The following is a 21,036-nucleotide window of genomic DNA, read 5'->3' as shown; positions in this document are numbered from 1 at the left end:
CAGATCCTAGCCAGGGTAGAGAGAATTTTGGCCTGATGGATTATTTTTAGTATTTTGTTTTCATTGGTAGATCTAACCATAAATGGGGATGGGTACATTGGGTTAGTGTAGCTTAATACTAGTAAGTTTCAACAGAGATAGCTAACAGCTTTCTCTTCTCATGCTGTGCTAATCACATAAACTGTGATTATAATTTAATGTTCAATGTAAGTTTCCTTACAGGGGGTCAGTACACTGTTTCTGTGACAGATTTCTCATTATAAAATAATATAATGGCACCCTGATTTTATTCATCAATCTTGCAAGCTTGGTTAAAGTAAGTCTGCCTTTGAGAGAAGGAATCAGCTCTCAGGAGGCAGATAAACATGCTTCTCAGCCTGAGAGAGGGAGGGACTATAATTTTTCATGGTGATTAATGGTACTCAGTGCAACTTCCTGACATCTAGTCATTTAACCCTTCTGGCTAGTACCAGAATTGGCTACATGCTTTCCTAGCCGTTCTACAGCCAGTCCTTTCACATGGAGAATGGCCCTTGAAAATCTTGACCATTAAGCCCTAAATCAGAGGTGTAGGCATGTGTATATTTTAAGACCTTGGGGAAAAACTGTAATAAGTAATCTACTATGGGGTAATTATGCATTTAAGTGCTTAGCTACATATACTTGTTTTCCAACATATAAGTGTTTTCATTCTGTGAGTAGCAACTCTATAAGGGAAGTCATATTTTATTTGCATTTTGTAAGATGCTGCAGTCTTTTGTACTTATAGTTACTTTTACTTATTATTAATATTTTGAACTTACAGAAAAGCATAGGAGATAATATGACATCCATGTGCCCACCACCCAGGTTGAGTAGATGTTAATAATTTGCCATGATTACTTCAGATCTTTCTTTCTTTTAAAAGTAATAACATACCAATGACACAGAGATGGTTTTCTGTTGAGTTCGCATGATCCTGACAAAAGCACACAGATGTGCAGCTGCGGCTGTGTTTTCTGTTGGGTTTCCTAACAACAACAAGACAGTAGGACAGTATTCTGCAGCTGCAGCAGATCAAGCAAGGCAGCTCAGCCTCTGAGTTAATACATACCAAAGAAAGAAAAAAAGCCATTATGGGCTGCCAAAACCAAGAATGTCAACACGATTGAGAAAGGGGAGCTGCAGAGCAGAGAGGGGCAGGTCTAAAGGCCACTGCAGTGGCTCACACGGATAGACCAAGTCCTCCTGGAATGAACATGGGTCCCCACTGGAATCATGTTGGTGGTTTCTTGTTTTGGGAACTCCCAACAGGATGGCTGGTCATACTGTGAGCTATTAGGCCTCTCTCAGCCTCAGTATATTTAGCTACAAACTTGGGATAATAAAAGTACTTACTTCATTGAGTTATTGTAAGGATAGAAATAGAATAAGACACAATAACCCTATGAGCCACTCTATGTAGAGATGGGATTTGAAGCTGTATCCATCCGATTTTAGAGCTTTTAAACCACTTTCTATAAGAATTTTTTTTAAGGGAGGCAGAATCCAGTGCCTTTTGCTTATCTTGAAAGGTTACTACTCCAACTGGAAATGGGTTTGAAAAGACCTTAACTGGTCCCAGGGAGAATTCTCATAATGACTAAAGAAGTAATATTCCAACCTAAAGGCTGAAAAGGAAATGGAAATAAACTGAGACTTATTATGAAAAAGACGAAAGGAGAAATGGTGAAGGCCCTGAAGTGTAGTGGAAAGAATGTTTTGGGATAAGATAGATCGTAGTTTGAATCCTTCCCCTCTCTATGATTTGCTGACTTGTGACCTTGATTTGCTTATTTCTCTGAGCAACAGTTATTTCAGATGTGAAATGAGAATTTTTCCTTATAGGACTATTTACTAAAAGATTAAGTGAGATAATTTATATGAAATAATTGATAACAGTAAGACTAGCTAATATATTAGATGCTTACTATGTGCCAGGTCCTGCTAAGTCTTTTATACGAATTTTTCTTTTAAACTTAACATGGCTGTGGGCAAATAGTCACCATAAATTTTAGATTCCCTATAAAGGAGTGGCTTAAGTGAGATGTTGGTGATAATAGTGTTAAGAAGATACTGAGAAATTGGCTGAAGTTGTGAACTTTTTGCTGGAGGTATCTTGCCAAAAGTTAGCAAATATGTGATACTGAAGGTGTGAAAGTTGCTGATAAATTATGAAGATGATGCTAGAGTACAGAAGCAAATGCACCAAAAATAAGAAGACTAATAATAATTGTGGTAGTACAGACCACTTCCACCCTCTTCCCCACCAAATAAGCCATATGGAAGTAATAATAATTCAGTGAGATACTTATTGAAGCATTTGATGAGTTCAGGAAATTTTCCTGATCCTCTCAGTTAACAGTGATAATAATAACAATAAAGTTAGTGATGATGATCATATGAATAGCTGACACATGCGTGGTGCTTATTATAGGAAAAGCATGGCTCTAAGCACTCTGCTATATTAAGATTATCTAATTTCACAACTCTATGAGAGAGTACTTTTATTATCTCACTTTTATGTATGAAAACACTGAGGCACAGAGATCTCATTTCAATGGCTTGCTCAGGGTCACACAGCGAGATCACGGCTCCCATTCTATAGCTGTGAGTCCTGCCATGTGCAAAGTGACCTGTACATATGCTGATCTTCCACACAACAGAGAGACTGAGTGGAGCTTCATTTAGTAACTGAGGTCACATAGCTAAGAGGTGGTCAAGATGGAATTCTAACTCATATTGACTGGATTCCAAAGATTTTTTCCCATGATTCTATGCTATTCTTTTGGTCAATCCTGAAAAAAAAACCTAAACAACAACAAAAATAAACAACTAGGGGAGAGTAATGAGAGGAAAATGGGGACACCTGTAATTGAACAACAATATAAAAGACTACAAAAAGCTGCCCTCCAACCCCCCAAAACAAAAATAAACAAACAAGTCTCCCAAATGTCTGCTCCTTCCCTATGGGTAAAGCTTTTAAATTCTGGAGACAAAGGCAGATAAACGTGAGACCAAATTTTACAAATATGAGGCTAAGGATGACTTTAAATCTTACCCTTAACATTTGTAGATGAGCACTTGGGAGAAAAATTCACACAAAGCTCAGATAAATAGTGTGATTTCCACAAGCGCTAAGCTTGACCAAGAAAAATTTTCTCTTTGAAGGCCAAAGGGTATTTCAGTACTTAAGGAATCTTAATTTATCAACAAAGCCTAAAGCTTCAAATACATTATAGGAAATAGCACAGGCTTAAAAAACAACCAAAGTACTTTTAAGAAATAAGCAGTTTAGAAAGAGACATAACTTGGGGTAGTGAACACAATACAATATACAGATGATGTGTTATAGAATCATACACCTAAAACTTATATACTTTATTAACCAATGTAACCCCAATAAATTCAATTAAAAAAGATAAAGGGTTCAGAACATAAATGAAAGACAAGGTTAATGATTGTAAGTGAAATTAACTGGTGAATTAGACATGATATTGTGAAAACTAGAGGGACTTCAGACTGCCAAGATGTGTAAAACAAAGTGGATTGAAGAGCGGAGGGAGAGCAAGCCAAGTGCTAGAATTATTATTCTCATTAGAAAGGAGTTCAAAGTTTTCCTGGTTAATAATAGGAATGAACAATGGAAGTAATGAAAACAATGTTGTATTAAAATATGTTAATGTTAAAAATGTTAGAAAAATTGTGAGAGCGGGCCAAGTAGCCAGACTCATTCCTATTAAAAGGAGTTCAAAGTGAATGGTAATAGTGAAAACAGTTGTAGTTGTATTAAAATGTGTTGATGTAAAAAAATAGTCAGAAAAATATTAGATTAATATAGCTGTTTTCTGATTTCATTTAAATGTAAACAAATGGTTTTAGAAATTATTGTTTTTTTTACTGATTCTTGCTCTCCGTCTTTCTCACCTAGTCACAGGCACACTCTATTCTCATTCAAATTCTTCACAGAATTTGAGAAGGAAGATGAACTTATTTGAGTGATGAGAAAGCCTCAAAATCAGAAACTTTGGGAAAAGCTGAACATGTAGTAACTTTTATCTGAGTGTATTTCGTGCACAAAGGTAGATGGGAACTTTCTAAAGGATTTTTTGTTTTTTTGTTTTCCTGAGCTCAATTATTGATCCTACTCAGGAAGTGCATGAGCTCATATAAGTTGGTGAAAATTTAACCAAATTGCTTTGCATGCTTGTAAAGAAAGGCTTCCACCCCCAAATTGTAATTCTAACACTTTAATTTATTCCTAGCATCTTAGAATGTCTTGTTGATATTGTGGTTATTGGATGGAATATGTAGCTGCTCTCATGATTTTTGTGAGTGGTAGAACAATGACCACTTGGGTTTTTCAAAGAATGTTCATGCAATAAGACAATAATGGCTGACTTTCAGCAGACAGTGATACAGTGATGTCACCAAGACACCCTTCAACATGAATCCGTTCCATTTCCCTCCCATTTGTTTAAATGGGACCTTATATGTTTCAATGATCATTTTTGTTTTCTCTTAACTCACAATAAGTGGTAAAGAGAGGAGGAGAAAAATATGGTCCACCACCATTCTGGGTTTGTGAGCTGGGACTAGACCTCTTCAGGCCCACTTTGTAATAGTGTGTTTCTCTAAGACCAGAGTGGTAAAACAGTGAAACTTTATGTTTTTCTGTGTGTGGGTGAATTAATGATTGATCGTCTTTTTTTATAGAACTGAAAATAATTTTCAAAATTTGACAGATTCACAATGTGCCTACTGTATGCGTAGCAATGTGTGTGTTTGTTGACTTGCTTTACAAAGTGGTTTTGAGGAAATATACAAAAAGAAAATAAAGTTCAAGGAGCTAAAAATACATGAGGAAACTAGAAGGGCAGTGTATTTTTAGGTGGGCCCTAAGGTGAATATGTGTGAGGGCTAAAAAATATTAATACTTTTTATCCTACTTCCTAAATTCTTCTGGCTAGGCTAATAACCACATTAAGAGAGAAAGACTAACAGAAGAATAAGTTTAATAGAGGTGCATGGGGAATTTACATAGACATGATCATTCCATAAAAATTCCCAAGACAGTGAAGCAACATTGGGTACATAAGACATTTTGGACAAAAGAGAAGGGGCAGGGAGGTGCTTTAAATTTCAGAAGTGAGAGTGGGCAATTTATAGGCAATTGAAGAGCTGAACATATGTGGGAGGAAAATCCTTGCTAGGCAATTTGGAGACAATGGGACCCAAAGGGTATTTAGCTAACTGGCACCTACCTGCCTGAAGCCCTCTGGTTTACCCTACTCAATTCAGATTAGGTGAAGGCAGCATCCTAACATCTCCTTCCTGAAGCATGTCTCTGTCTGAATCTCTCAAGCAGGATCAAAGGAGAAAGGGGCAAAGCTACTTTCACAGTCTTTTGTTTCTTAACAAACACTTAAAATCAAAAGCATCTTCTGGGTAGCAGAATTATGGTCCCTTCCCACGTTAGAAGGCCCTATCTGCTTGGACTGGCAATGTGTTGAGAGTTTCTGAGGTTATTAACAAAGCGGGTATAAATTCTGCTCTCAGCCTTCAAGGAGTATGTGTAATTTACTCAAGAAGAGCTGATCATCACACGGGAAAGAACTTGATAATAGGTAATCATGAAAAGGCAATGCTAAATTCTAATTGCGTGCTGTGGATGTAAGTGTTAGGGAAATGAGGGCTCAGGGTGAGTGAAAGTGTTTGAGGAGGTGTTGCCAGAATAAATGGGAAGTGATTCCACCTTGTTTGTCTATTTGTACCACTGCAGTTAGGAGGGAAAGACAGCAAAACCCTGTATTCTATTAATTCGTGGTGAGGTATGTGTTAAGGAATTTGTGGCTCAGATTATTTTACAAAAGAGAGTCTAGATTATTTTTAAAAAGAGTTTTAATAAGAGTTAATAAGTATTCAGGACTTGAGGAGTCACAAAGTGAAAAAGGATTTTATTTTCCTCCAGATTAAATAGGTTAGATATTTAAATGGAAATGCCCAGGTAATTATAGCATGCAATTTGGATGAGGTTAGAGCTGTAGATTAGGGATATCAGTTGGAAGGAAGTACTTACAGCTGAGAGAAAGATAGAACCCGTCAAGGAGTGGTGGCTGAACTGTGGCATGTTGGGGTGAAAACTTCAGTTAGTTAGAGACAGGGAGGGAGAGGGCCCAAGGAATGAGCAGAGAGCAGCAAGGACTGAGAACAGAGAGGACAGTGAGAAGACAGCAGAGGAAGGAGCCCCTCAGGAGGCAGAGTCTGGGTAAGCCCGCACCTGATGCTTGGTGCCCACGAGGTTAAGAACTAAGGAGAATCATTGTTCAGTCAGGAGAAAGCAATGGAAGAAACTCTGAAGAAGGCAGTTTTAATTTTTCTTAAAAAGTTGGGATTTGGAAGTCAAAGGGCAGGAAAAAATGCAAGAAAGAAGGGAGTAGGGTATAGTACACTCAATTAAGAATTTATAATAAAAAGGAGGGAAATAGTATAGAAGCTTTCAGGCCTACTGAAATGAGGCATGTCTGAATCACTCTTCTCACACAGTTCACCTGTGCAAGTACACAAAGTCCATGGAAAGGTGAAAGTAAACATTGTCTTTGGGAGACTCTTCAGATAGCAACATGTTGGGACGCATCCCAGTCCTACTTTAATCCCCAGCCTGATGGAAAATTTGGGTTTCTCTTTCTCTTTTTCCTGCACAGCACAGTTGCACTGCCAATATGCTATATAGCTCCTCATCAACAGGCCTGATAACCAAAGCAATTTATGTGCCAGCTCAAGTACAGATGATAGCGAGCAGAGTGACAAGTTGGAATTAGCTGTGGAAAGTGCTAGTGACTTGCATTTGTTATGGGTTTCAGGTTGTTGGTTGTTGCAAGTGTGTGTGCATGTGTGTGTATGTTGGGGCATTACCATAGTAACAGTGGTTTTTTAGCAAACATTGAAAATGCCTACTGTTTTGTGTGCTGTTGGTACCTGTGTAAATTATCTATGTTCTTTATGACAGAAGTTTTTTATCTTTCCTTATAAATAATTTATTTATAGGAGGAAAGATAATTTTTGGACATCTCTCAAACTCATTTTCACTTCTGGATTCAAGAGTTTAAAAGTATAAATAGTTTATCTTTTTGACATGTGATTTATTTAAAGAGTGTTATTCTTTGGCTAAGCAATTGTTCGATTCCTTGTTTCCTTAATATGTTTGATATGTTTTAACTTTTTGCTTTAGTTTCTAAATTCCTATTCCTGAATGTTCTAAAGTGGCACATTAATATAGTTAAAAAATCCTATGTCTCACCCTCCCCCACATTGTTTTCTCATTCACAGCATTAATGTATTCAACAAATTCTTCTGTTGTGCCAGTTTACAAAAATAATTCTTGGTATTAAAGAAATCCATTAATCTGAAAATGGGTTTCACAGGATCACAATTTTAATTGATAAATTCCATATTTGGACTATTTCTGTATGGCACAATAACTATTTTGACAGAGGACCTAATTCACTATTTTCCATAATTTGTCAACTCATTTGTCTCAATTTTCATGACTAGCCTTTTGTCACTAGCATACTTCTCCTTTGCTCAATAGCCCTTTAACACAAACTTTTACCTCTCTAGAGTCAGCAAGTTTTAGGGAGGCATTGTAAGCAAAATGCACATAGCAAATCCGTCATCTTGTCATGAAATCTGGATTCACGGAATTGGAGTTAGCACGCCCAGTTGCCAATTCCCTTTATCTAAAATCTCTCTTTACACAAAATACCCTAGAACCATGTTCTACTTGATGTATATTGCTTTCATAAGTATGTTTTCACTATTTGAATTTAGTGACACCTCTTCAGTTAAACTTGCTGTTTACCAATAAACATGCCTAGGCCTGGAGTCTGTAACCTCAAACGCCAGTCTGGGACGGCTGCCTCACCATTGCAATGACTTCCTGGCTCTTCAGCTGATACAGACTTAGATTGTTAGGGCACTTTAGAATGTCTCATTTTTTAGAGCTCATCATTTGGCACTACTCATCACCTAACTAACTTTTGGGGCACTGGAACATATCTGAACTGAGACTTATTTTGTCTTATACTTGTGTATATATGTATTAAAATCAAGAACCCTATCAAAAAATACATCAGTAACTTGTCTGAAACTCCTGTGCTTCCCCTGAAAGGCCAGATATGAGGTAGGAGGGAAAATCTTTGAATAAGGTATGGGGTGGGGGACAAGGGCAAGGTCATTCTGTATGTGGACATTAGCCTTTTGTAAATATTGTAACTGGTGAGGATAAAGTAGAAAATAAGTATAGTTATAGATTTGTTCTATAAGTTGTTAACTTTTAAAAATATAATTGCTGCTAAAAATAGGGTACTGTTATACTTGAGGAAAATTGGTGCCACTTTAAAAAAAAATGGGACCTTGTTCCATGAATGCAGCTGCACTAACATTAGTTCACAGATTAATGCTGTCGGAGAGGTGAGTAATTTGCCCAATGATATTTCATTCTAAATTATGCAGTATGATCACACATGACCACCTGGAATTTTTATGATTTTCTTTGTGCAGAGGTTATGTTTTTTTTTTTTAAAGAAAACAATTAAACCCCACAGACATGTTCTATCAATCTTCAATGGGTTAAAATTTTTGTTCTCAGTAAGCTCTGAAGCTCCTTTAAATTACATACTCAATACAACAGAGACACTGAATTATTTTTATATATAGGACTGTGTCCACCTGAAATGCTGTCACAAGTACTTGGTGGGGTTTATCTTGTACATGACATTCTTAGAGTTAGCAATGCATGACTTATTTTAAACTCTTGGACTATGTATTTGACCTGTACAGTAGGCACAGTGTTAACGTTGGCCACCCCTTAAAAGTGAGCCTGTAAATATTGTTGTATGATTTCCTTTGGTCAGAAACACTTGGATGAAGCAGTGCCACTCAAGTCAGGATTTCTTCAGTGCCACTTAGCAAACCACTGTCTTTGATCTATGCAATTTGCAAAAGTTTGTGGAATGTGACAGAATATTTACAGTTGCCACATTTTCAGTTTCAAATGAGGGGCTCTTTGCTATTCTTCTGTAACCTAGTCTAGCAAAATTAGAGGAAGGGCCCTAAGGATTTTTTTGTTTGGAGAAAAAGCATACATTTTCAGGCTTAACAACTGAATCTTCTACAGGTAACAGAAAGTGTCTACTGTCTCAACCCCCAAAGATCACAGAGTGTTGGGACTGTCATTTTGTTTTCTGTGGGGTAGCTGGAGAAAACCGGACAGCTAAAATTTTCAGTCCCACTTGCCTCCCAAATAAGATAACATTTGTAAATTGACTTGCATACACAAAGTAGCAACTATCCTGCATGTTGTTGGGTATTTTGTCTTTTGCAAATAGGTGAAATTTCCCAAGTAGACACAGGCTGTGCAGTTTCCCAGAGCTGATCACACAGCTGTATCAAACAGCAAACGGAAGGGGATTGTTGTACACACTTGGGATTGCTTTCCATGGTCTCATGTGAGATAATTGGTTCAAAAATCTTGACTTTTTTTACATTTGGAAACATCAAATAAAATGGAAGTAAATAAAAAAGGATAGTTGAGAAGTCATTTAAACTCTAAACCTCTCAAGTATTTATTTACCTATTCCAGGCTTGTGATACTTTCAGCATCCTTGTCAACTCATTTGATTTCACCTGCTTTGTGAAGGAAATTTCAAGTAAATCCACCAGCTTTGGCTAATTTATTTTACTTGCACTTTCTTCCTTGCAATGATATGAATTGAAAAATTTACAAGTAATGTATAATTGGAATTAGAAGAGTTGATAAGCTAATTTTGATGTTAGAATTTTGGGGCTGTTTTATAGCTTAGCTACAGTGAAATAGAGTTAAACTAAGACTGAGAATGAAAAGATAGAGCAGGAAGAAAATTAACTTCCTGTGTGAAGAGAGAACTACAAATGCAGTTTCTTCGTTGGCAAATGGGTGGGTTATGTGAGTAATCCATATATCAACCACATGGATAAAATTGGGCAAGTTCAGCAACAGTTGAGAGGTTAACAGAAAAACCACCAACCTCAACTGTCTCAAAGTGCTTTTTAATCTTGTTTTGTAATTGTCTTGACTGGACCAAATAGTTTGGTTCTGTGATCATATTATCAAAAGATAGTAACTATCATATTTTACATTGTATAGTTGAAAGATTAATCAAATTACTTGCGTTGAAAATGTAGTCTCAAATTCATGTGCACTGTTGCAAAACCAGTGCTCAGATTACTGTTGCATTCTATAGCTGACTTTCCATGCAGTTTCTTACAAAAGCAAGCTATTTAGGCATTGAATTTAAATTTGAAGACACTTTAAAAATGGTTCCAGGAATTGATTAGGAGCCACATATAGAAATGTGTGTGTGTGTGTGTGTGTGTGTGTGTGTATGCAGGTAGGTAAGGTTGTAGGTTGACGATGTTTACACATCTTTGTTAGAATGTTCTGGCTTGAACAGCTGAAAAACTATTCTTTGAAAAATTAAGCATAATGCTTTCCAGTTCCATCTGTGCTGTCACAAAGGGTAGGAGCCCCTTCTTTCTTTCTGCTGCATAGAATTCCATTATGTAAATGTACCATAGTTTTTTGATCCATTCATTTACTGATGGGCATCTAGGTTGCTTCCAGCACTTAGCTATTGTAAATTGTGCTGCTATGAATATTGGGGTGCAAAGGTTCTTTTGGGTTGGTGCTAAGTGAAATAAGCCAGGTGGTGAAAGACAAATACCATATGATCTCACCGTTAACTAGGAATCTAAGCAACAAAACAAACAAACAAGCAAAATATAACCAAAGACACTGAAATAGAGAACAGGCTGACAGTGACCAAAGGGAGAGGGGAGGGAATTTCAGGGGAAAAGAGGAAGGGTTTTCAGGAACAAATATAAAGGACACATGGATAAAAACTAAGGGGGGTGGAAATGGGAGGGAGGTGGGGAGGGCTGGGTGGGTGGGCTGGGTTGGGAATAAAAGACAGAAAACTGTACTTGAACAATTAAAATAAAATTAAAAAAATAAAAGTTAAGCAAAGGGCAACAATCAGACTCTTATATCTAGATCAGGGATCTAAGTCTCTAGCTGCCACTATCGTTATCTTGATATCTCTAGCAGCCTTAACTGTCCTGAATTTCATACCTGCTCCTTGGTTGTGAATCAAAGTCACATCATTATAGCTGTGGCTGTCCATGTGCAATGCAGACATGTTGCAGATGGTGACACCATTCTGCACCAACAGTCCAAAGGGGCTAGGAAGAAGGGTTGTTCTATACAAAACTGACTGACTTCTCTGGTACTGTTAAGTTAGCTAAAGTTCATGATAGAATCTCAGCGCAGAATTACTCTTTACATAATTCTAGCTGACTATCCATCTAGTCTGTGTTTACATAACACTAGAGGAGGGGCACTCACTGCCTCCCCAAACACCCTTTTCTGTCTTTGGATAGTTTGGACTTTAAACAGTTTTTCCATCAATTGGACTACATCAATCTCTCTTGCTTCATTATCCATTAGTTCAGCATTTTCTGAGGCCAGAGCAGAGCCAACGTGTCTCCTGTTTCATGCGACTTTTTTTTTGGTAATTTGGATTTAAAATATCAAACTTGGGTTCACTGAGTAGACCAATCTCCAGGACAATTACCTGCAATTCTCCTTCTTTTCAAAGGGCTTCAGCTTTTCTGTAACCTCTCAAAGTGTCTCGCTCCATAGTCAAACACAATCTATTTCAAAAGTTATTTGACTAGCTTGAAGTAGAAGAATTATTAATGCAGCCTAAGATGGCATTAGTGTTTTGGTGATTTTTGACTTCATTGATCTCACACTAAATCTCATTTTCATCATTGGTGACAAGGAGTGTGTTACATTTGTCTCTGTATCTTACTTGCCATAGAATTTCACACACAACAGGGAGTTATTCTGTCATTAAATTATCCCTTTCCTTACTGTATCACATGTGGACTTGATGAGTATGTCGTCTGCATCTTCACGGATGTCTGGTCCAAGGGGCCAATTGAATCAGAGCCCAGGCATTGGTACTTCTTTAAGCTCCCTAGGTGATTCTAATGAGCAATCAGGACTAAGAATCACTGATGTAAGTTACTAATAAAAATATTGAGGACAACACAGTCAAAGACAGAGCTATGTGCCTCATCACTAGACACTTCCCTACAGATTGCCTTTGGGCCGTTAATCATTACCTCTGATTTAACCACTGTACTTTCCTATTTGTATAATTAACTTCCTTGCTGCCAACCCAGTTTTTTTGTTTAAACATGTTATGTTATTGCTCTCCCTCCTAATAAGCAGAAGCCTTTTTAAAAAACCAATCCATTACAGAGCTCATTTAGATGACTTCTATATGGAAGCAGAAGGATAGAATGAATAATTGAACTTTGAAGATTCCTTTCCGTGTCATGTTTCTATGATTCTTGCAAACCATGTAGTCCCCTGTTGCGATATTTTAAACACTCTTCTAGACCAAATGCCACAAAACGGCATTGTTTTAAGCAAGACATTTTTGAGGTTAGAAACATAAATGGTCTGAACTTCATCATAATGTTTTGCAGAGAAAGCACTGTTCAGACTTTTCTAGGTGAGAAAATAAGCTAAATGTTTGACTTTTTTCTTCTTTTTTGCTCTCTGATCAAGGCTAATAAACTGCATGAAGATATGCTATAACATATGAAAAACCTGTGTTTATGTTACTGCTTATCTTTCTTTGGCAAAAGTACTTCTCTAGTTATGTACTAGAAATAACTGGTTTGTGTTGTGAAGTACTAACAATTATACTAGCTCATGTTTTCTTCTGATAAATAGAATGGCTTTTCCCCGTATGTGTTATTCTGTATTTTTTTCTAATTGGGTTTATCCCAATTAGAAAGCCTTGTATTGAGTAATTAGTAAGTGTTTATTACTTTGTTAAATGCGTTAGAAACTTAAAAAAGCATAAACTCAGGTCTTCACCCCTCAGAAATTTGCTATCCTTTTGGGGGTTAGAAACTATTTTATATGCATAAGTGAAATAATAGTATAAGAATTTGTAATATTAAGTATGAAAATGAGTGGTGTTAAACTCTTAATGAACATTTCACTATGTTGCATAAGGAAGACAATTTTCTAACAAGAGGTGAATTCGTTCCCTTCTCTTCCCTTTCTTTCCCTTCCCTTTCCTCAAATTCTCACCAGAGGATGTGTTTTCATTGCTTTTAGAGAGAGGGGCAGGGAGAGAGGAAGGGAGAGAGAAAAATATTGATGTGAGAGAGAAGCATTGATTTATTTTTTCCCTTATGTGCCCAGACTAGGGGTTAGACCAGAACCTAGGTATGTGCCCTGAAGTGGGAATCAAACCCACAACCATTAGGCTGGATGATGCTCCAACCCACTGAGCCACGCCAGCCAGGGAGAGATGAATCTTTTCTTAAATTTGTTCAGTAAGGAATAAATATCTTTTAAAAATATGAAAGAATGGTAATATACCATGTTGCATTTATATGTTATAAAAATGATGTAACTTGATTTTGCAGACCTACCAATTTCTACTGCACTTGAATCCATGTCTGGATTTGGGAAACAATTTGGCTACTCAGAAAGCCAAGTGCCAGTCACCTGCAAACCCATATAAACTGGCTGAAGAAAATTATAAGCTCACTCGAATTTACTTCTGGGATATACTAAAATGGAATGTTTTGAATCTAAAGGGTAGTTGAATTTTTAAAACTTGTAAATTTATATTTGTGATTATTAAAAATCAATACTTAAAATATTTTGACACTAAGGAATAGTTCTGAATTTATGTTTTATGAACAAAAAATTATAAATACATTCCTGATACAGGTCTTATATGCTATTGTTGCCTGTGCAAATAATCAGTATTGTGCACTTTATCATGTTAAACAGGGCTTTCCCCAGCCCCATTTCTGCTCCTCACCTGCCGGCTCCCCCTGGCCTCCGCACGCCCATTGAGTTTCCTCCATGGTCCTTTGTTTTCCAGCTTTATGTTTGATCTGGTCTTTTTATTAGCTAGAGCTTAAATTGAGAATGTATGATATTTCTTTTCATTCAATGTATTTTTCCAAGGTTTGGAGAAGAAATCTAGCAAAATGTGCTTAGCTGAGTCAGGGACACTTTAGTTTTGTGCTCTGAGTCTTGGTGCGAGGCATGTCAGAGCTTCCCCAGCTCCACGGTCCAGCGGAAAATCAAGTTCCTCTCAAGGTGCATAATCTATAGAAGACAAATAGGATTTTTTTGGATTTGTACTAATGTAACTGAATTATTTACATAGCCTTTTAAAAATATATGCAACCTTATTTACATCACAGATACTTATGCTTATTCAAATGCTAAGAGGCCATTTAGCACTTCACTTCTTCAGGTTGGTCCACAGGACTTAGACCAGCATCATTGGCCTCCCCTGGGGCTTGTTAGAAACGCAGCATCTCAGGGCCCACCACACAACTACCAAGTCATAATCTACTTTTGAGCAAAATCTCCATATGATTCATATACACTTTTGTGAATGGAACATTTGAATTTCAGAAGCACTATATTCATCCCCTATTCTTACTTTAGTTGGGAATGCCCTGAAAATTTTGGTATAAGAAAAGGGGTGAGGAGGAAAAAAAATTTTAATTATCAAGCACAATGCCAGTACTTTAGATGCATTACCTCATGTGACTTTCACAAGTCTGCATGGTAGATATTATCACCCACATTTTACAGATGGAGAAACTGAGGATTGGAGGGACTAAGATTTTTTTTCCAAAGTCACTTACTCAGTAAAATGTGGAGTCACCTTTCAGATTCAGGACTCCAAGCCCTTACTTCTTCCTAATACTCAAGTATCTTTGGGACAATTGGCATGTACCCAAGTACTAATTAACTGGATTGTTTCTTTTTCTTTTGTTTTCTTTTTATTGTTGATGCTGCTACAGATGTCCCCCCACCCTTCCACTTCTACCCAGCCTCTGCCCTTCATCACACTGTTGTCTATGTGCACAGGCTACAGCATATATGTTCTTTGGCTACTCTCTTCATCTTTTTTTTTATCCAGTCCCCCCTCTCCCCCTCCCCTCTGAGGTCTGTTGGTGTGTTCCATGTATCCATCCATGCCTCTGGTTCTATTTTGTCACTTTATTTTGTTCATTAGATTCCACAAGTAAGTGAAATCATATGTTATTTGTCTTTCTCTGACTGGCTTATTTCACTTAGCATAATAATCTCCAGGATTGTTGTTCCTTTATGTGAATGTGATTTAGATTTTTTTTTTTGACGAAAATGTCTTCAAGGAGTTCTTGAATTTTTTCTGAAACAAGATTTGCAAGGAAGGTCTTTCTTCCTAATTTATGTACCTTAAGTTTGAGTTGTGATTTGTCATTTTTTCATATGTAAGTCCTTTCTTTATAGCATGTCTCCCTCCCTCTCTCCTTTTCTTGCTTCCTCTTTCCCTCTCTCCCTTTCCCTTTTCTTTTCCTTCCAGTTCTTTGCTTCTTCCTGCTTTCCTTTACAATAGCTCCTGTCAAAATAGTTGTTCGTCACAAGTAAGAAGGCACATATTGAAAGCATTTTATGTTACCATTTTGCAACAGAAACTTGGCATGTTTCAATGGCATTTTCAGGGAGAACTGTGGGGCTTAGTCATAAATGCAAAATCCAGTTTGAATTCAAGGTGTGAGGCGTGTAGAACAGTATGAGTTCTATAGGCTGTGATAAGCCCCTTCCTCAATTCAATGCTAATGGGAAGTGAAGTGCTTTCAACTAAAGTGATTTATGGATGGACTTTGCCATACCATATCTTACTTCCCATGTCTACCCAGTTGCCTGATGCTTTGCTGTTTCCAAGATCTTTCCCATCAGCAAGGAAATCCTCCTCACTTTGAAGTGTTAGAATTTAATGTATTATCCTCCCTTGGGTGATGTGTTATCCTCCCAGAGAGCCAGAGACAGTGTTTGACCCTGAGAGTTGGCTTGGACGTGATGCATCTGTATTTCCCTCTACTCTAGGGATACACACTGCATAGCACACTGCCAGGCATATAATAGGTGTGTAGATTTTTGGTAGAGGGCTTCTTTGAGTCATTGCTATAGTCTACTTCTTATTTGTTCATTTATTCATGCATTTATTTAACAACCACAATTATTATTAAAAATTAAGAAGTACCATTATAGGTTAAATTATTAAGAACAAATATTATTCGGGAATTGCCATGCACTTGACACAGGGGTGAGGTACAGTAGGGGTGGACAAGGCTCATTGTTATCTGCCTTCAAGGAGCTCACAGTCCATTTCTTCAGGTTTTGAGTCAGAAAACTTCCCAGGAGTCCAGGGGACTGCTGGGGGCCATGACTCTGTTGTGCTCTGTGCAAGTGCTTTGAACTTTCTGGATGTCACTTTCCTTACAGAGGACATAGGCAAGTCATTTCACAGGAAAGGACCATTGAGGGAGGAGAATGTCTAAAGTGGGTTTGATATCCTTTGTTGTTGTAAATGTAAGCAATAGCTATTGAGAGAGAACCAGTTTCTCAGAAAGGTCTCAGGCCACACGACAGACCCCTAGGTTTTGTCTCCACTCCCCTCTAATCCTGGTCCCGATTACAGTGTCACTGGTGATTCTCAGCAGGAGGGACATGGAGTGCAGTCCTCCGTCCTCATGAAATACCTCTTGATTCTGTTTTTCCAAACCCACCAACTTCTCTGGCTTCTTCCTTCCTCAAATGAACATACTTGCATAGGAGCCTAGGTGAACTTCATTATTAAACCTTCCTGCTGATAATGTAAATGAGAGGCAGGAATGTGGAATAAGAATGCACTGGGAAGGAGGAATATGGAGGAAGTGGGAGGAGATGGTAGAGAAGGTATGGGTATTGCAGCCAGGAGTCCCTCATTAATTCATTTGCTCATTCATTTATTCATTTAGGAAGTAGGGAAAAGAATCTGGTCTACTTTGTTCCAAAAGAAGCTTTGTACACTCACTGCTATTCCTAGCTGGCTGCTCCAGTGGTGCTTGGGTGGTTCATTAACTATTAAATAAATGAATGTCCACTGCAACTTGCCCTGGAGCCTGGCACTTAGAATTGCTCCTATTAGAATCACCTCAGTTCCAAGTCAACTCAGCAACTTGGAGCATCTCTCAACACCTCTACTCCTAAATCAAAACCACTCAATAAACAAAAGACACAAAGACAGGTGGTATAAATTTTGATTTATTACTCTACCCTGGGTAAGAAGAGGCTGGAGACCAGGAATGGCTAGTTTTAGGATGACATCTTTATGAGTTGGCCAGGGGACCCAGTTACCCCAGCATCCTGCGGAGGACTCAGAGATACATGCACTTCCCATCTGATCCCCAGGGGTTCAGGAGAAAATTTCACAGTTACCCCAGAGCTAATGTTATTTGTGTAGAACCCTAGGGTAAGATGTAGAGTCCAAGGCAAGATTAGACTATTTGTGGTGTGTTATTATAACCCCTCAGCCCATTGGGAAATTCTTTACGGGTGTCTTTCCTCGTTAACTGGACTTTTCCATTGTGCTTTTGTTATTGTCATAAACACTGAGGTCCTGCCTGAAATTTGGCTTAGTTCCCAGACGGCAGAGCAGCGTGAACATGGTCTAATTTTTAGTCCTAATAAACAAGGCGGCTCACATGCAGTTGTAGTTCAGAAAACTGGCCTGAGCAAGCCAGCCTTACATCAACTTACAGAAATGCTCACTCTGGTCATCCACGGTCTCTAGAGCCCTAGAATGAGGTGGGCCTGTGGATCAAAGCTAAGGGCCTGCTACCCAGCAGGTGGCTGAGCTACAAGCACAGATGAGCTTTGGCAAATCAGTAATAGGAGGCAAACAAATCATTAGGGATGCTCTATAAAAGTCCCACTGAAATGCAACCTTTGATTTTTTTCTTTTCTCTTTTGTATACCTTGCTTTTGTTTTATCTCTTACCTTCCTAGAGAAGGCATATACTAGGTCTGTCTGTGTATAATTTTGAAGTATTTTCAATCCCTTTCAGATGTCACAAAAGGAAAGTAAACATTTTGTCTAGAACTATTTTAAAGTCTTTATCTGTTGCGTGCATCTAAACACCCGAGAGAAAAAAATATTAGTGTGATTAAATTAATCTCAGAGGGAAATTTAATTTGTTCCCCTGGTAATTGCCCCAAATTAGTTTTTTGTGGATAAATTACTATTCATAGGCTATTTACTAGTCCTAGAACAGTCTGTCAGATGCTGGAAACTATACCCAGGCCTGAGGGTAGAAAAGAGAACAAGGTTTATGATTTACTTTGAGGGGGACCGAGGCTGGGAAGCATGCCTGGCCGTAGTCTGTTTCTGAGGTCTAGATGGGAAATGAAGCTCCCTAGACAAGTCCTGTGATGCTCTCCCTAGATTGAGAGGATTGAAAGCGACTGCTTCAGTTGATTGAATTAAGGTGCAGTCTTCACTGTGCTTTTAGTTTAGAGAGGTTCTTTCTGTCACCAGGCAAAGAATGTTTTATAAGGATCAGTGAATTCAATGGTCATGAGGGAGTCTAGAAACTTCTCGATTTGGACTCATTTCCCAAGAAACACCGTTTGAGAGAGCACGTGAGTCTATGAAACAGCTTTTACAGGCATCAGTTGCACTGTTCTAAGCCTTGATTTCGTCATCTGTGAAATGGTGCTGAAATAGCAGTAACTCACTGGATTTTTTGAAGATTACCTGAGATGATGCATGGAGAGTACTCAGCATAGTGCTTGGCATATGTGAGGAGGCAGTTCCTGTTAGCTGGTGTCATTGTATGACCAGAGACACCATTCTGCTCAGAGCCAACGTTCTCCACTCTGTGACCAAGTTTTGGTGGCATGTGGGTCATACTCATTTCCTTTGACCATAACAATGTTTAATCTGTCAGTCTTCAAACTTTTTGAGCATGTCCCCTACTTGTAAAAAGAACACCTTTCCAATGCACATATATTTATTTTATATGTATATATTTAAATATTTATTTTTATAAATATATATTAAATATTGATGTGTGTATACATATATGGTAAAGATGATCTGTGCATTATAAATTAGCAATTTTCATTAAAATTTTTTTGTTATTGTATGTATTAAAATTCTCATTTTTTTCTGATAGCCTGAAGAACTATTTTGGGCAACCCCTGGGGGGACTGGTGTCTCAGCGGTCTCATCAGACAGGGTAATCTTGAAGTTGCATTAATCTGGAAAGTCAAACAAGCAGACTTCCTCAGGGAGTCTTGGCAGGCCAGGTGCCCCTGCTCCATTGCTGTTTTCTTCATAGCACTGATGGCTTAAATTGTGTCATCAATTTATAAGTTTATTGTCTGCTCATTCCTGCCTTGTTCCCCACAAATACCATGCAACTTGCCTCAGGGAGTAGGGACTTTGTTTATGATATAGCTGCAGTCCTGGCTCAATGACGTAGTGCCTGATGCACAGAAAGTCCTCAGTGGAAGGAGTAGGTGATCGTAGGGGGAAATGTGCCCTCTGCTTTTTCTATCCCACCGATGTTTTTGTTCCCAGTGGAGAGCCCAGCTCAGGAGAATGTTACCATGATGCTGACTTCAGCCAACACTTACTGACAGCTGTCTCTAAAGCCTCTTCTGTGGCTTGGCATCTCTCTCAATGGTGTTCAATGGGGCGCTCTCATCTCTTCTTGGCTCCCAACCCTGAATGCAGTGGGTTTTGGAGTGGGCAACATTTAGCAAAACTGAGAAGCTGTGGTTCTGCCTGGTATCACTGAGGCACCAGACCCCAAATCTCCAGGCCCATCTGCCCTATACACGTGTTCCGTTGGGATCTTTGCATAAACAGGAGTGTTTCACACATTTCCTGAGTGGTGCAAGTGCCTTTCAGCCACTTCCTTTTTTTATGCAAGTAGTCTGTGGACACAGTTTCTTTTGAGTTTTTGTCTTAGGATTTAGAGGTAATCTTTTCCTTAGGCTTCATGACTATTTTTCTCTCTGGAATTCAGATTGTACCATAACAATATTGTATCTGCCTGCTCTTATGGCAAGAAAACAAGGCTTCCCCTCCAAAGTCCTGACAGTTTCTTTTAATAGCAGCTATGACATAAAAATGTTTCATCAAATGTGGGAAGACCTTTGATAGTGCTGAAACTGCGTTGCTGATTGCAAAAGCTCCTGGGCTTTGGCCTGTGCGACTCACAGACACCGGCTGCGTCCCCAGACAACCACAGAATGCATTAGGCCTGGCCTTCTGTGACTCATTCTTTAAGGCAAATAATAGAGATAAAAATAAACTATTGCATAGAAACAGAAACTGGATCTTACATATATTATCAGTGCCTTACCTGGTGTTTGATTGGTTGGGAGTAAAAGAAAAATGAATTTGTATTGACTAAGATAGTAAAATAAATGAGTAGATAATATAATTAAAAAGTCTGGAGATAGGGCTATCCTCAGAAGAGGCCTAGTCTAGTTTCTCTCTCTGAATTTCTCAGCCCTCCATCTCCAGTGGAGAGTTTCTTCTTGGCAGCATCCCCGCTCATGGTCCCAAGGCACCCCTAGTGCTACTTGCTTCAGGTTGGAGTCCAGTAGGAAAGAGATAGCCTTCTATTTCCAGCAAATCCCCAGAATTGACATAGGTCATATGCTAATCTCTGAATTCAAAGTTGTAATGAGGAGATGGGCCATGTAGTTGGCTCAGACTAATCTGGGCCTGGCCCTGGAGTTATGGATGGGAGTTGAATTCATCCAGACCACAGGACTAGAACATTTGGAGCTCTGTTAGCTGAGGTGAAGAGCAGGTAGTCCAGTATTTGTTATACCTGACATTCAAACAGGACTGGACTGTGCAGCACTGATGTAGGTTTTTGACATTTATTTTTTGCAGCTGATGTGTCTCACAGTCTCCAAATATCAGGGCTAGTTTCCATTTCTGGTTATGGTAGCCATTAGTCATGTCCATTAGTGTTTCTGGCTTTATGCCTTTTGCCTATATGGTGATTCTTTCTGGTCAATGAGTTTTA

General features: G+C 38.4%; 1 protein-coding gene and 1 long non-coding RNA gene across 2 annotated transcripts in view; both read left to right on the top strand.

Annotated features, from left to right (window-relative positions):
• Positions 1-21,036, top strand: part of ATP8B4 (ATPase phospholipid transporting 8B4 (putative)) — a 195,559-nt gene that overhangs the window by 19,048 nt on the left and 155,475 nt on the right.
• LOC118502133 lies at positions 1,597-19,500 on the top strand. Its single transcript, XR_004904815.1, has 3 exons — positions 1,597-7,794; positions 8,330-8,333; positions 19,489-19,500. It is a non-coding gene; the product is annotated as an uncharacterized LOC118502133 (long non-coding RNA).

This window comes from Phyllostomus discolor, chromosome 1 (genome assembly GCF_004126475.2).
Source record: "Phyllostomus discolor isolate MPI-MPIP mPhyDis1 chromosome 1, mPhyDis1.pri.v3, whole genome shotgun sequence".
Taxonomy (NCBI): Eukaryota; Metazoa; Chordata; class Mammalia; order Chiroptera; family Phyllostomidae; genus Phyllostomus; species Phyllostomus discolor.
The sequence above is the reverse complement of the archived record's forward strand: the minus strand, read 5'-3'. Positions and strand labels throughout refer to the sequence as shown.